Below are 14,491 nucleotides of genomic sequence, written 5' to 3'. Positions count from 1 at the left end.
GGGCTGCAACGGATCTGATAAAAACTGATCCAGATTTGAACACTTCAATGACGTCACAGAAGTGGCGCTACGGCTATTGGGCCAACTCTCCACCTATCAGGGGAATGTGGGGTTGGGCCACGGCCAGCCATTGCCGCTCGAAAGCGCTGGAGACGCTGTAGTACATATGCCAGGCCTGTAAGTGGCGCTGTAGTCTGCCACAAAAGCAGCGAAGAAGACTTCCCGCCCATAGTTACCATGGTTACCCTTCTGTTTATTCTCCGCTGTGGCTTTTTTTCTCCCTCCCCGAGGCAAGCGTTTGCTCCCGCTGCTTTAATTCAATGCAATCCCTCCCCGTCGAGGCAAGCACTGTAATTCTCTCCGGTTGGTCCACCAGCAGATGACAAACACCCACCTCTCCGCCTCTTCCAAGGAACGAGGGGACCGTGCGGCAGAGTTTCAGTTTCAGTTTGTTTCGCCGGTCAAGATGTCCGTTAAAGTTTAAATCTTCCGGACAAAATTAGAAAAGTGCCGGTCAAAGGTCTTCTTTGTTATTTATTGAGCTTTAAAACAAATGAATAACGACTCTATAGGCCTATAACAATATAATAAAACACGGAGGACGAAGATCTTTTTTTCTCCCCCTCTTGACTTGATCAGAGCACGGCTCCCCTCTCCTGCAGGGGGGCGTGGTCAGCTGCAGCTCACATAATCAGCCCCGTAGACAGCAAACAGCACATAGAGCGAAATGAGGCATGGCTAAAATGCATGATCTGTTTGGTATTTTGAAAACAGAAACGTATAAATATACCTTATATAGGTATGGCCCTACAATATATCATTTAAATATAGCATGATAGGTCCACTTTAAGGAGACAACAAATTCGAGAACATCCCCGACTCCAGAGGGTTAAAGGTAGGGTAGGTAAGAATGGAGAAACCAGCTTGAGTGCGCTAGAATTTGAAAGTACGCAGCCAAAAAAAATCTGCCCCTTCCTTCATGCATTTCCAAACATTCGGTCTACCTACGCTGTAAAATGTATTATCTCTTCGATTTACACACGGCATCTATTGCACTTCTGTCCATCCTGGGAGAGGGATCTGTCTCTCCCCGAGGTTTCTCCCATTTTTTCCCTTTGAAATGTGGGTTTTTCTCTGGAAGTTTTTCCTTGTACGATGTGAGGGTCTAAGGACAGAGGGTGTCGTTTTTCTCATACTGATATTCTGAACAAACTGTGCTGTTGTATTTGCTGTAAAGTGTCTTTACTGTAGGGTATTTTTATTATATGTACAGCACTTTGGCTCGACCAAAAATCGTTTAAAAATGTGCTATATAAATAAAACTTGATTTGATTTGATTCAGACTTCCTTACAGAGCCCCTCCTCCAACACACATGAACGCCCACATGACCAATGAGGGCACAAGATAAGTTTGTACAGGAGATGGAAGGCTGACAGGCAGGCAGGCCATCCAGTTATTTTAGCTGGGCCGCCATAGGATTTTGGAAAATAGCTTGAAATAAGGTCTGTGGTTGACACAAATTGAAGAGACAGATCACGTTTTGTTCAGCCGGATAATATCCACATGTCTACCCTACTTTTATTATAGATTTATGATTCGAAAATTATAAAATGTTCGAATCATAAATCTATCGATTAGATTTATGATTAGAAAATTATAAAAGTAGGGACGCGTCACTGTGGCACTCTATAGAGAGGTGAAGTCCCTCCCTTTCCGGGGGACCTCCATGGGACCTTATTTCGGAAAAAAGTATGTATTGAAGTCAATGGTGAGAGAAAGATTATCTTTTGATCCCGTTTGAATTGTGCCACGAATTACACATATGTTTGTCTATTTAAAAAGATAATTTTGCAAGTCAAAAAAATACAAATGTGTCGTAAAAATGTGAAGTAACACTTTTTTTTGTGTGAAACCGCTCAATGAACTACATCTCCCGTCTCGCACTAACACCAAGACGGCCGTCACGTTGGCACATTTCACTTCTTTCTTTCAGAATGAGGCGAAATGTATTAAAAGAGGTGAAAATCACTACAAGTCTGGGCATGTTGAGAGCTAGTGAAAAGGGGAGTTAGTCAGTTCCGTAAGAACCAGCATGCGGGACCGGGATTCTGGGATTTGTAGTCTTTCTAGTTGCGTATTTTTCATAGTCTTATATTTCAACAGTTTTACGACAAACTGTGACTTTTTTGACATGGAAATGATTTTTTAAGATTGACAAACATCATATGTGATTCGTGGCACAATTCAAACGGGATCGAAAGATAATCTTTCTCTCCCCATTGACTTCAATACATAATCTTTCCGAAATAAGGTCCCATGGAGGTCTCCGGAAGGGGAGGGACTTCGCCTCTCTATAGAGTGGCGAAGTCCCTCCCCTTCCGGTGGACCTCCATGGGACCTTATTTCGGAAAAATTATGTATTGAAGTCAATGGAGAGAGAAAGATTATCTTTCGATCCCGTTTGAATTGTGCCACGAATTACACATATGTTGTTTGTCAATTTAAAAGATAATTTTGCAAGTCAAAAAAAAAAAAATGTGTCGTAAAACTGTGAAGTAACACATTTGTTTGTGTGAAACGCTCAATGAACTACATCTCTGGTCTCGCACGACAACACACGTCACCAAGATGGCCGTCACTACTGTCTTGTCAACAAAACGATTGACTACTCACTATCACCACAATGAAACACGTCCTGAAGAATGTCATGCAAAGCTGCCTGCCTGCCTTCCTTTGATTCTCTCTGAACTGCCTGGTCGTTTTAATGTTTAATATCAACCATTTGTGCAGATAGCATGAAGTAGAGAAGATCGCTAGCGTTAGCGTTAGCATTTCTCCCCCGGGCTTAAATTGTGTATTATAGAATGATCACACCGGTGACAGTACTCTTCAAAGGGTTCACGAAATATGACTACTACTCTTACTGTTTAACATTGTGGGTTACTTAATGTTACTTCATGTTAAGGCTAATAAAAATGACAAGGCTGTAATGCTAACTAACGTGCTAGCTACTAGCTAGCTTGATCCACACACTCCTCTTTCATCAGACGGGAAGCAAAAGAACGAGCAAGACCCAATGCTGGTATAATAACAACCTGGTACTAAGCACACGGGCATCTTGTGAAAGTTATCTTATCTTAGCCAGCGCCATATAGATAGATTCTATCTATATGGCGCTGATCGTATATATACGGTATTATACGTATATCGTAGTGTCTCAATTGTGACATCACTTACGCGACTCTGGGATTTGTAGTCTTTCTAGTTACGTATTTTTCATAGTCTTATATTTCAACAGTTTTACGACAAAACTGTGACTTTTTTGACATGGAAATGATTTTTTAAGATTGACAAACATCATATGTGTAATTCATGGCACAATTCAAACGGGATCGAAAGATAAGTTTTCTCTCCCCATTGACTTCAATGCATAATTTTTCCGAAATAAGGTCCCATTACCCGGAAGTAAGTGGGCGTGACTTCGCCACTCTATAAGGGCAAAGAGGCGGAGCCTGCTGCCACCGAGCTGGAAGTTCCAGAGCTAGCTGAGGCTACCAAGCTAAGCTAACATGCTCAGCAGTGCTGTTCTGTGATGCTAGCCGGCTAACCTACATCTGTTGCTCCCGGTCTGCACATTTTACGTTTGCCAAAGGTAAGTGAACATGAAACCATTCAGCAAAAATTTCAATAATAATCTAAGGTATTGAGTTTTTGGGATAATACTTGCATACAAATCTTTAAATGCCTTCAGGTTTCTAAAATATATATTTTGTGGTAAATTCAACAGTGGATCCAGGCATCCAGCAAAGATTCAAATATGTGCATGATTGATTTTTTTGCTGTTACTTAATTATACTTTTAATAAATTCAAGTCAAGCTTAGTTACATGTGATGGGAGCTAGTTAGTGCTCTTACCTGTGTGCCTCCTCCACAACCAGACTGTATTAAAACTCTTAAGTACCAGTTATATCTACTTTAAACAATTAAAAAGACAAAATCAACTAAATGTATTGAAATAACGATCTTCATTTTAGGTGCCTCTTCTTCTTTTAAATTAAACTTTCAGACGTGAGATATTGAAATACAGTAATAGTATTGTTTATTTAAAAAAACTGAGCCACTCCTTACAGTTCATACTTCATATTTCTTATTGTCTAAAGCATTTATTACACACATTTTCCCCTCTCATATTCACAGTGTGGATCAATTGAGACAGCGTGGACTCCAGGGAGCTGCAGAGACTTTGGGAGAAACCTCAGTGTGACGGATGTCCTGTCTGTGGGTTTGGCTGGAGAGGACTGAGGTGGAGCGGTCTTTCTCTGGGAGGAGGACCAGGCCTGATGAAGAAACCACCAAACTGCATCTGTGAGCCCATACTGGGCACAGCTGTCACAAACAAATGATGGTCCTGTTTGACTACACACTATTCAGTGTGCAGATCTTTCTGTTCACAATAAAAGTGTAGTTTCCTAGTGAATGTCTTGTATTGGTCTTTAATCTCATATCAGCTTTTCATTTTCTTCTTGCCCCTCGGAGAAAACGGTGAGGCAGTTGTGTCCTTCAGGTATGTCCTTTCCTAACAGAAATGACAAGAAACATAAAACATATGATATTATTGCAGGGCAAGTGTGTTATTTAAGAAAGAGGTGTGTTAGAGGGCTGTAGAAATACAAAATTATTTGAATGTGTTTTTGAAATTCATCACTTTGTACTACAAAAATAATCAGATTATGAATGAACAGTCTGCAGTTAATCAACATTCAAATATATGTTATTATTAAAATAATATTCAACTGTTATCAGAACTTAGTGCAACTGTAGTGTCATGCTGTTCGGTTGTCTCACTGCAAGAACCACTTTTACCACGTTTTTACAGACAATATGTAGAGACAAATTGTAGTAATTTTCACAAAGTAAAATAATAATTGCCTTAAATACATTGACATGTGAAAGCTGACAAAAAAAATCATGTTGCTTGTTGCTTGTTCAAATCTAAATGTAACTTTTTGCAAGGAAGGAACAGTCAACTTCCCTGATGTGTCAGTATTTAGTCATGTTTAATGGCATGTATATCAGTGTATTATAGTTGTTACTTTATCTATTTAAACCAGAACGTTTCTCGATTCTTTGTACAGTATGAAAGGGGTCTTTGTACCTTTGAGTCCATGCTGAAGTTCACTGATGTTAGGAATAGGTTTGTCTCTCGTGGTCAGCATCCTCTGGTCTGTCTGCATCACCTGGAAACTTTAAACAAACAGATAGTAAAGTAACATGTGTTGGTCACAGACTTTTTTTTACATGCAAACGTCATGTCCTAATCTTTTTGATTATCCTTTAAAAAAAAGTGCTGGATATCACAGCCCTTACTGTAACTTATCAGTTGGATTGTGTATTGTTGTATAGTTGGGGTCCTTTTTATTTTACTGTTACTTTGGAATAGTTTTTCATGAGACAGTCAAATTAAATATATGTCCTATGCCATATTCACATTCATTTGTAACACACACGTAAGGGTAACAGACAAACATCTTTAACAAATGTAATGCAATGAATAAGCTTAATTGTCACAGAAGCACACATACTGTAACGTCATATCTAACATTTAAACAAATAATTTCCTTGTCCCTAAAGCATTGACTACGCTATCGTCCTTAAATGCAGACATTAAGTTACATGTTCACGTTCTGCTGCCACAATAAGTCGGTTTCTCCAGTGTAATGATAATAAAATGCTTAGTAAGTATTGGTAATAATATTAATAAAAACAACAACGTTTGGGTTCGTTCGTTTATTATGATGGTAACGTTAACCAGTAAGCTTCAATAATCAACTCCAGCTCAACAAACTATATTGCAATATCTACGTTAACGTTATTTCTGGAACCATCTGGAAATGTGAGATTCATATTTTTCAGATACACAGATCTTAGGTCGTGTATCGTCTCCTTGTAGTCGGAAAGCTTGCTGGCTTCCAGTGCCGAGACGATGCGGGAATGGCGAGCGACGTCCTCAGCCATTCCGTGGGGGGCGCACCGAGCCTCAGTCCGTGTGCACGTGGCAGCAACGGACGTCTCCAAAAATCTCCGGCAGTTTGCGAAAAACGGCCTCTCTAGCCATGTTCGGTCCAGTCTCGGAAACTTCTGCGAGACTTACGTCAGGGTGACCAGTGTAGTGCCGAGAGCTAGGAGTCGGAGGCGGTGCATCGAAGGTGCAAAAGGTAACTTTATTGAGGAGCAGAAAAGCACATGTTGCTGGTTTGCAGTCCAAGTAGAGAAGAGAAAGAGAAAGGAAGGAGGACACAGGGTGTTTCTCAATCGCGAGTAAAGCTGCTCCAGAGCCACTATTTCAAGCATACTACGTCATCGAGTGCCGCCGAAGTACTGTTCCAATCTCCAGCATACTTGGAAATCTACCGAGCCCGGCGTACTCCGTTTGGAGAAATTTCGAGGCTGCACATGAGTAGACTCCGCGGTCTTAAAATCCCCACAATCCTTTGCGCACGGACCAATTTCCCCAAATCTGTGACGGAAAATGTAAGGCGGGGCCTCTCATATGACGCACACCTGCACACTTGCTAGCCTGTTCCACTCTTTGTTTTCCGAATGCCAGGAAGTATTCTTGCCTCGCTTCTGAAGCAAGATGCTCGGCAGACATGTGCTACCAAGCAAGCGTACTCGCGATTGAGAAACACCCACAGTATATACCCCGGAGGTACAGTAAGCATTAGTGTCCGTGCGGAACAATACCCCCAACCTGTAGTTCCATGAGTGAATTATGTAACATGAGTAAATTAGTGATCACTACAATCCAGAATAATTTGTATTGCATCCAGGGGTAGAAACATGTTTATTTCTGCTGTAAAGTTGGGCATTTTAACATGGGGGTCTATGGAAATTGCTCCTTTCTGCAGTCATCCCCTATCGGCCTATAGATTAACTGCAGTTTGAGGCACTTCCTTATTGGCCTCCCGGCTCTGCCCCAGAGTTTGCCGCTTGGGCTGCTACCTTATACATCCATGGCTGCTACCAGTAGGCTTGTTTGAGATGAGCGAGACCGACGCAGACCTGCGCAATTGCGATCGCCGTCTTGCTAGTGCGTTGCATGATGGTTAGTCATTTTGTCTGACTTGCTCTGGAGGCTCGCCTACATGAGACGTTGAAATCTCGCGGGACAAAGACGCCGGCAGCCTTGAGAGCGAGGCGGCGCAGTTTCTCTCCACGGGCTGGGGAAGCGAAATGCTTGATGGGAAACGACTCGCTGGTATATCGAGCTGAGCGCTCATTGGTGGTTTTTACCCCGTGCTGGTTGTCACTGTCACTACCCGATCCGCATCCCTACCCGATCCGCACTGCGCATGTGCGAGATGGTCCGCCATATTGGACAACTCCATACGGCAACTCAAATAGGACATTTGACGTCTAGACGGCTGCCCGATTTGCATTGTGCATGCGCGAGTCATAAACGTCTCAAATATCTATACAAAAATCTTTTGTTATTTTATTTGAAATAAAATGAAGGACATTCACAGTTAATGTAATTAGATATAAATTATGAATGCCATACATATTGCATACATTCACAGTCAATATTTCTTCAGTATGATAGCTGTCTAACAGAAGTTACATCCATTTCTCACTTATTCTGACAATGTACTTAACCCAATAAAAGGACACAATAAAAGGAGTTGTTAAATAATAGTGAAGTCACATTGTAATAACAATAACTCATCTCTCTCGTTCAGATTAATATTGTTGGGTTTTTTTAGTTTTCTTTTTCTGCTTTGCCAAACGCCACTGTGTCAAGTGTCCTATTTGAGTTGCCGTATGGAGTTGTCCAATATGGCGGGCCATCTCGCACATGCGCACATGGATGTATAATAAGAACTGGATACAGCGTGGGAGGCGGGGCCTCATTCATTCCTATGAGAGTTGCTCATTCGCGCATGATGATAAAATGGCCCAACTTTTGAGAGAGCAAAACGTCACAGATTACCCGGCATGCCTGAGAAGTACCCGTATGTGCGCTCATAGCGCATGCGCAACTTTAACCACGCTCCCCAAAATGCTCGTTCACATCAGTTTCAAGAGAAGAAGAAGAAGAAGAAGCACGTAACAGCACCGCGCGTTCATGACAGCATGGTAATGGTTTGTTATTATGATGGATTTGATATTAACGAGGCGGCCGTGGCAGTTAGCAGCTAGCGGCTAGCTATTAATTATGCTAATTTACACATCAGTCGTTATGTAGGCTACTTTTCTATTACGCTGATGTAACAGGATCTAGTGATATCCAAGCAACAGAGCTTAATTTAGCATGATACTTGTGTGGGTTGTAGCCTACATGAAACCACTTGGTAATTAATATATACAAATATATGTATTTGGAGTTATGATCAATTGTGATTTAAATCTTTATCTAAAAAGTAAAACTGATGATGGATTACTGTGGTGGAGTTAAAATAACAATAGCCTATTTCTCTTTGAAATGTGATGAAGTAAAAGAATAGTAACTGTGATTATTCATGTTAAGTACCCAACAAGTAACTAAAACGTATAATACTTGAAGGAAAGGTGTAAAATGTTTCCATAAATACCAATATCACACACTACAACACAGACTATAACACCCCTTGTTGTTAAATACCAACCATGTGTGTATATATATATATATATTTATATATATATACATATATGCCGCTAAAACTGTGTAATATACCAGGCTGCTAAATCCTCCAAACTGTTACAGGATGTGTATTTTGTAAAATGTGTAACTTTTTTTATTATAATTTCTGGTTTTTAATCTTTAATACTTTTTTTATGCATACTTTAAGTAACATTAGGCTGTCTTTGGCTCTTTTCTGCTGTAACAATGTAAATGTATTCTGATTCTGATCTAATTGATATGTTTTTGTCACAGTTTGTTTCCCTATATTGCGACACTATATTTCTCCTTTTTTTTAACAGACATCCCCAACCATAGTGGAATGCTGTTGTAAAGGATTGCATTGATCCGTGCATCAATACCTTCAGCTTTGAGGCCTCCAATGAATGAAATCATCTTGTGGCTGGGAAAAATGTGAACAAATAAATCTCACAAAGAGTGACTTTCTGGTGTAATCATTATAATATCAAAGACAAGCACTTTTAGTAACAATATATAAAATCATTCAGCAGCAGAGGTTGGGGTGAAAACAGCATTTCTCATCACATCTCCTCTTCATCCCATCTCCTTTCATCACATCCAGTGCCAGGAGAGCTAATCCAAAGACCTCATCACACCTCCTCTTCATCCCATCTCCTCATCAAATCCAGATCTTCAGCATCATCACCAATGTCTAGACCCCGGGGGGTTCCCTATATGCTCACGGCTGCATTTCCCCCTTTAGATATACGATTTCAGGATCGGGGTCTAATCGCCAAAGACTTAACATTTATCATATGGCATGTGTCAATAACTGTTCTTTAAACAAAATGAAGTCTCTCCTGATTTAACTGTCTGGACCACATCCTCAACTTTTTTTCAAACCATAACGTGCCTTCAGAGGGCTTTCCTGTTGATCATGTTTGGTGGATTTTTTAATAGAATCATTGTAATCAATATTATATTACCTTTTAATCTATATAAATTGTATTAAAAATTGTTGTCACTATTTTTTTCACCTAGTTCTACTATGCCAGCCATCAGAGGTATACATTTTGTAACATCTCTTTTAGGTTTCATTTCTTATTTTTGTGAATTTCTATATAAAATGCAGATTTCTACCTGAAATGCTTATGTATTTTTAATTACATTTTGACATTGACTTTTTCAGCTGAATAAATATTATAACTCTCGATGGTTTTGTTCAGCATTGCCAGCTTCACTGTTGAGCTTTATGTTGTGCCCAGCATTCTCCTGTGCTCTGAAATCAAAACGTGTTGTGCCCACATGCAAAGGTTGTAAACTCTGGCTTATACCTGCGTGGTATTATAGTAATAGCAAACAGCAACGTTCAACTACTTTAATGGTATATTGCAAGTGCAATGAGAAGCTACAGGGACGTTAATCTACGTCGGTAATATTAACGTTATTTAATACAAGATTTACATCATACAGCCCATGTAGTATAATATTTTACAAATTATGAATTACAGCAAACATGTGCAATATATCCATTATTACAGCTCCGTGGGTCCATGGGTAAAGGTAAAACTCATGTAGTACTGAACACGTCACATCACATGAACGTGCCGGGCGGCGCGGTCCCGTGGGTTAGATGCGCGTTCATAATGCAGAGGGAAATAACTCTCAGAATAACGTTATTAGCACATTTTACAACTTGAGGAACGAATGTTTTTAATAAGGGCTATACAAGTATTCATACTGGGTAGTTTATTTAGTTTAAAAAAAATTATCCAACGATTTACAGATCACTCTTTCCCCATGTAAGTCAATGGGAAAAAGTGTTTCCGGGCCTGGCAACCAAACGGAAGTGTAGTACCACCGTTTGGCCACCACGAATATTTTCATCTGAGTCCGGCGCACTTCCTGGGGGCTTGCATGCGCAGTGCGGATCGGGCAGTGACACTGGTGATGAAACTCCATTGACTCGCCATTCACATTTTTAATCATTGTTCCACAATGTTTATCATCATGAAATTAATATCTATATATTTTATACTATACTTGCACTGCTTACCGTTTTCATACTTTATATATCTTAGCATATTCATATACACTGTTAATACTGTTCATACTGCTCATAGGCTACTGTGTATATCTAGTGTATTCATACCCCTCACTGTTTATTCATCATTCAATTCATTCTATATTTTATTCTGTAGATTGTGTACATTACTTTTCACTTTACTGCTTTTTGCACTCGTGGTTAGAAGCTAAACTGCATGTTGTTGTCTCAGTACCTGTAATCTGCAATAACAATAAAGTTGAATCTAATCTTGAGCAGGAACAAATGTATTTACTTAGTACATATCTGACATTAACGATTATACACATTTGTGCCAGTGGCGTAACTATCGACGGTGCAGCCGGTTCACGCAGTCTTCAAGGTAACCAAGCAATCTAAATTAATTTGTAATTTGTCTGTCCAATGACCTTGCTCCCTTTCATGTCATGTGATACCTTGCGTGACGAGCGAACCGTTTAATCAACCTGTACTGTACTGTAGCTAGCAGCAGCAAGTTCGGCAGCATTATAAAAAATGTAATAGCTTGCATTTATAATGTACAGCAAACCAAAGCACAAGAGCAGCGCTCAAAAGAGAAAGGACAAGAGAGAACAAGGAGATGTAACAGCTAAACTGACAAAATTAGAGAGTTTTTTTTGTCATACATCGTCCTCGAAATAGAGCGCTAACGTTAGCAGTGTTGACGTGCAGCGGCAGCCGGAGCCGGAGCCGGAGGCTATCGATAGCTCATCTGCCTCACCACCATCATTGCCATCTAGCTCCACAAGTGAAGCTGTACCCGTGGCCGTGGCTGTGCGACCTTCTTCTCCAGCCAGCCAGGAGGAGAGGCTGGATTTGGCTGTGCCCGGCGGTGGTCCAACAGTTCCCCCAAGGGCCCCAACCGATAGGGGACTCTATGGCGCTATTGAGACCCCCGACGCCAAGATCAAAAGCTATATTATAGCAACCGGTCTATGTAGGCCTACCGGCCCATTCCCCAGAGACAAACATCAAGGAAACAGGTTTAATCCTCTTCTTAGTTCGCTGTGCCGTTGTCAGGCTGTGGTGGTCTGAGGCCAGGGCAGGCTGTTGTCGATAGCCTATACATGTGGCGCTTCTGAGTGGTTGTGTATGTCCGTGCATGTGTGAGCGCATCAGCGTGCGCTTATGTTTGGGGCGATGGGGGGGGGGGGGGCCCAAAACAATATTTGCACCGGGGCCAATCACAACCTTGTTACGCCACTGATTTGTGCATTCTTTATAAATGCAAACTGGTCAAGACCACTGACGGAAGTAGTTTTGAAAAGTAATAAGTGGTTCTGTCTTTTACATGTAGGATTCAACCCCCCTTGTATTGATTTGTTTTAAAATGAACAGACACTTGAGTCATTCATTTGTAGTGATATAATAATTGTGGGATTTCTATTGCATCCACTTCATCTGCAACGAAGAACGCCAACGCAATTTCCGCCATTGCACATCGAGTCAAGCCGACTCCGAGCTGTCCGACTTCAGGCGAGCTTTTTGAGACCTCCCCCGGCTGCAATCGGCTATAGAGTGGCGAAGTCCCTCCCCTTCCGGTTGAGCCCCATGGGACCTTATTTCGGAAAAGTTATGCATTGAAGTCAATGGAGAGAGAAAGATTATCTTTCGATCCCGTTTGAATTGTGCCACGAATTACACATATGTTTGTCAATTTAAAAGATAATTTTGCAAGTAAAAAAAAATAAAATGTGTCGTAAAACTGTGAAGTAACACATTTGTTTGTGTGAAACGCTAAATGAACTACATCTCTGGTCAACCACACACGTCACCAAGATGGCCGTCACTACTGTCTTGTCAACAAACGATTGACTATCACCACAATGAAACACGTCCTGAAGAATGTCATGCAAAGCTGCCTGCCTGCCTTCCTTTGATTCTCTCTGAACTGCCTGGTCGTTTTAATGTTTAATGTCAACCATTTGTGCAGATAGCATGAAGTAGAAAAGATCGCCGATGCTAACGTTAGCGTTAGCATTTCTCCCCCGGAATTAAATGGTGTATTATAGAATGATCACACCGGTGACAGTACTATTCAAAGGGTTCACGAAATATGACTACTACTCTTACTGTTTAACATTTTGGGTTACTTAATGTTACTTCATGTTAAGGCTAATAAAAATGACAAGGCTGTAATGCTAACTAACGTGCTAGCTACTAGCTAGGTAGCTAACTTGATCAAGTCGTTTCATCAGACGGGAAGCAAAAGAACGAGCAAGACCCATTGCTGGTATAATAACAACCTGGTACTAAGCACACAGGCATCTTGTTAAAGTTATCTTATCTTAGCCAGCGCCATATAGATAGATTATATCTATATTGCGCTGATCTTAGGTATCTGAATGGTGGAGGTAAACAATTGTGACATCACTTACGCGACTCTGGGATTTGTAGTCTTTCTAGTTACGTATTTTTCATAGTCTTATATTTCAACAGTTTTACGACAAACTGTGACTTTTTTGACATGGAAATGATTTTTTAAGATTGACAAACATCATATGTGTAATTCATGGCACAATTCAAACGGGATCGAAAGATAAGTTTTCTCTCCCCATTGACTTCAATGCATAATTTTTCCGAAATAAGGTCCCATACCCCGGAAGTAAGTGGGAGGGATTTCGCCACTCTATTCTCGTTTACTTTCGAGGCGAGCCGCAGCTCATCTCAAACAAGCCTAGTGGTTTCTCCTCAATGCGCTAATGCGCATGCCCACTACACTGTGCTGCCTTCACGTGTTGTCGGTGGTCGCGACTGAAGCGCTGTTGTAGGGATTATGTTATATTTTATATATATATTTAAACATCCATGATTATTTGTGTGTGATGGAAACATTTCTGACTTTCTGGCATCATTGATTCAAGACCGCCTTAATGTAAAATAAATAATCTCAAATGTGAACGTACCAAAGATAATAGCCCATTACCCTGCCAAAACATATTTCTATAAAGATTTGTTTTCCTATTTGTAATTGCCTGCTTGATTGATTGGCATTAAAGCTTGCATGGTGCAAGCTTTAATGCCCACCACAAGGTGTCACGGTCCATGCAAAAACAGGGCATGAAGACCGGCTGCCTATACTCTCCTCCTACTGCATATTCATTGTTTTATAATACAATCCTGTTAAAGACAGTTTGGTCATTGGTATTTAAGCCTACGATTTGGAATCGTTAGCAGATTTAGACTTATACCTTTTGTCTCTCTGCAGCAGAAAGGTGACTATTCTCAGCAGTTCAAGTTTAGCCATTCATCACGGCGTTATTTATTAGATGCACACAGGTCAAGAGACTTAAGGACAGAGAGAGAAGGGGCGTGACTCCAACGGTCTTATACCCCAGGTAGTGACATCACAATCATGTGCTACAGCGCCATCCAATGAACACAGTAGTAGTCGCAGCTACTTACATAAACAATATGGTACACAGTATTACATGGAGTCATACAATATACATGTCTCTGTATGTTATACCTCAACAGTAATACAAACCTTAAAACTAGAGGCAATCCTTTACTATATTCACTCTGTCTCATCAGGTATGAAGGGGGAGGGGTTTCAATCACATCACCTGATTCATCTGTTCTAACGTAACGTCTTAGAACGCAAAATGTCCCTTACACCGTGGCCAAGCTGATGCATATCCTTAATTCGGCCCATTACCCGGAGTGAAGCTTTGAAGAAATTCTCCAGTGTTGACAGAAACTTAATTTTAATATCGGTCTGTCCACCTTTTTCCTCATTTCCCGTCCCGCCCTCCCCTCCCTGTTCACCAATGGGGATATCACTGTG

This window comes from Trematomus bernacchii, unplaced genomic scaffold (assembly GCF_902827165.1).
Source record: "Trematomus bernacchii unplaced genomic scaffold, fTreBer1.1, whole genome shotgun sequence".
Taxonomy (NCBI): domain Eukaryota; kingdom Metazoa; phylum Chordata; class Actinopteri; order Perciformes; family Nototheniidae; genus Trematomus; species Trematomus bernacchii.
This window is presented reverse-complemented; position numbering follows the sequence as displayed.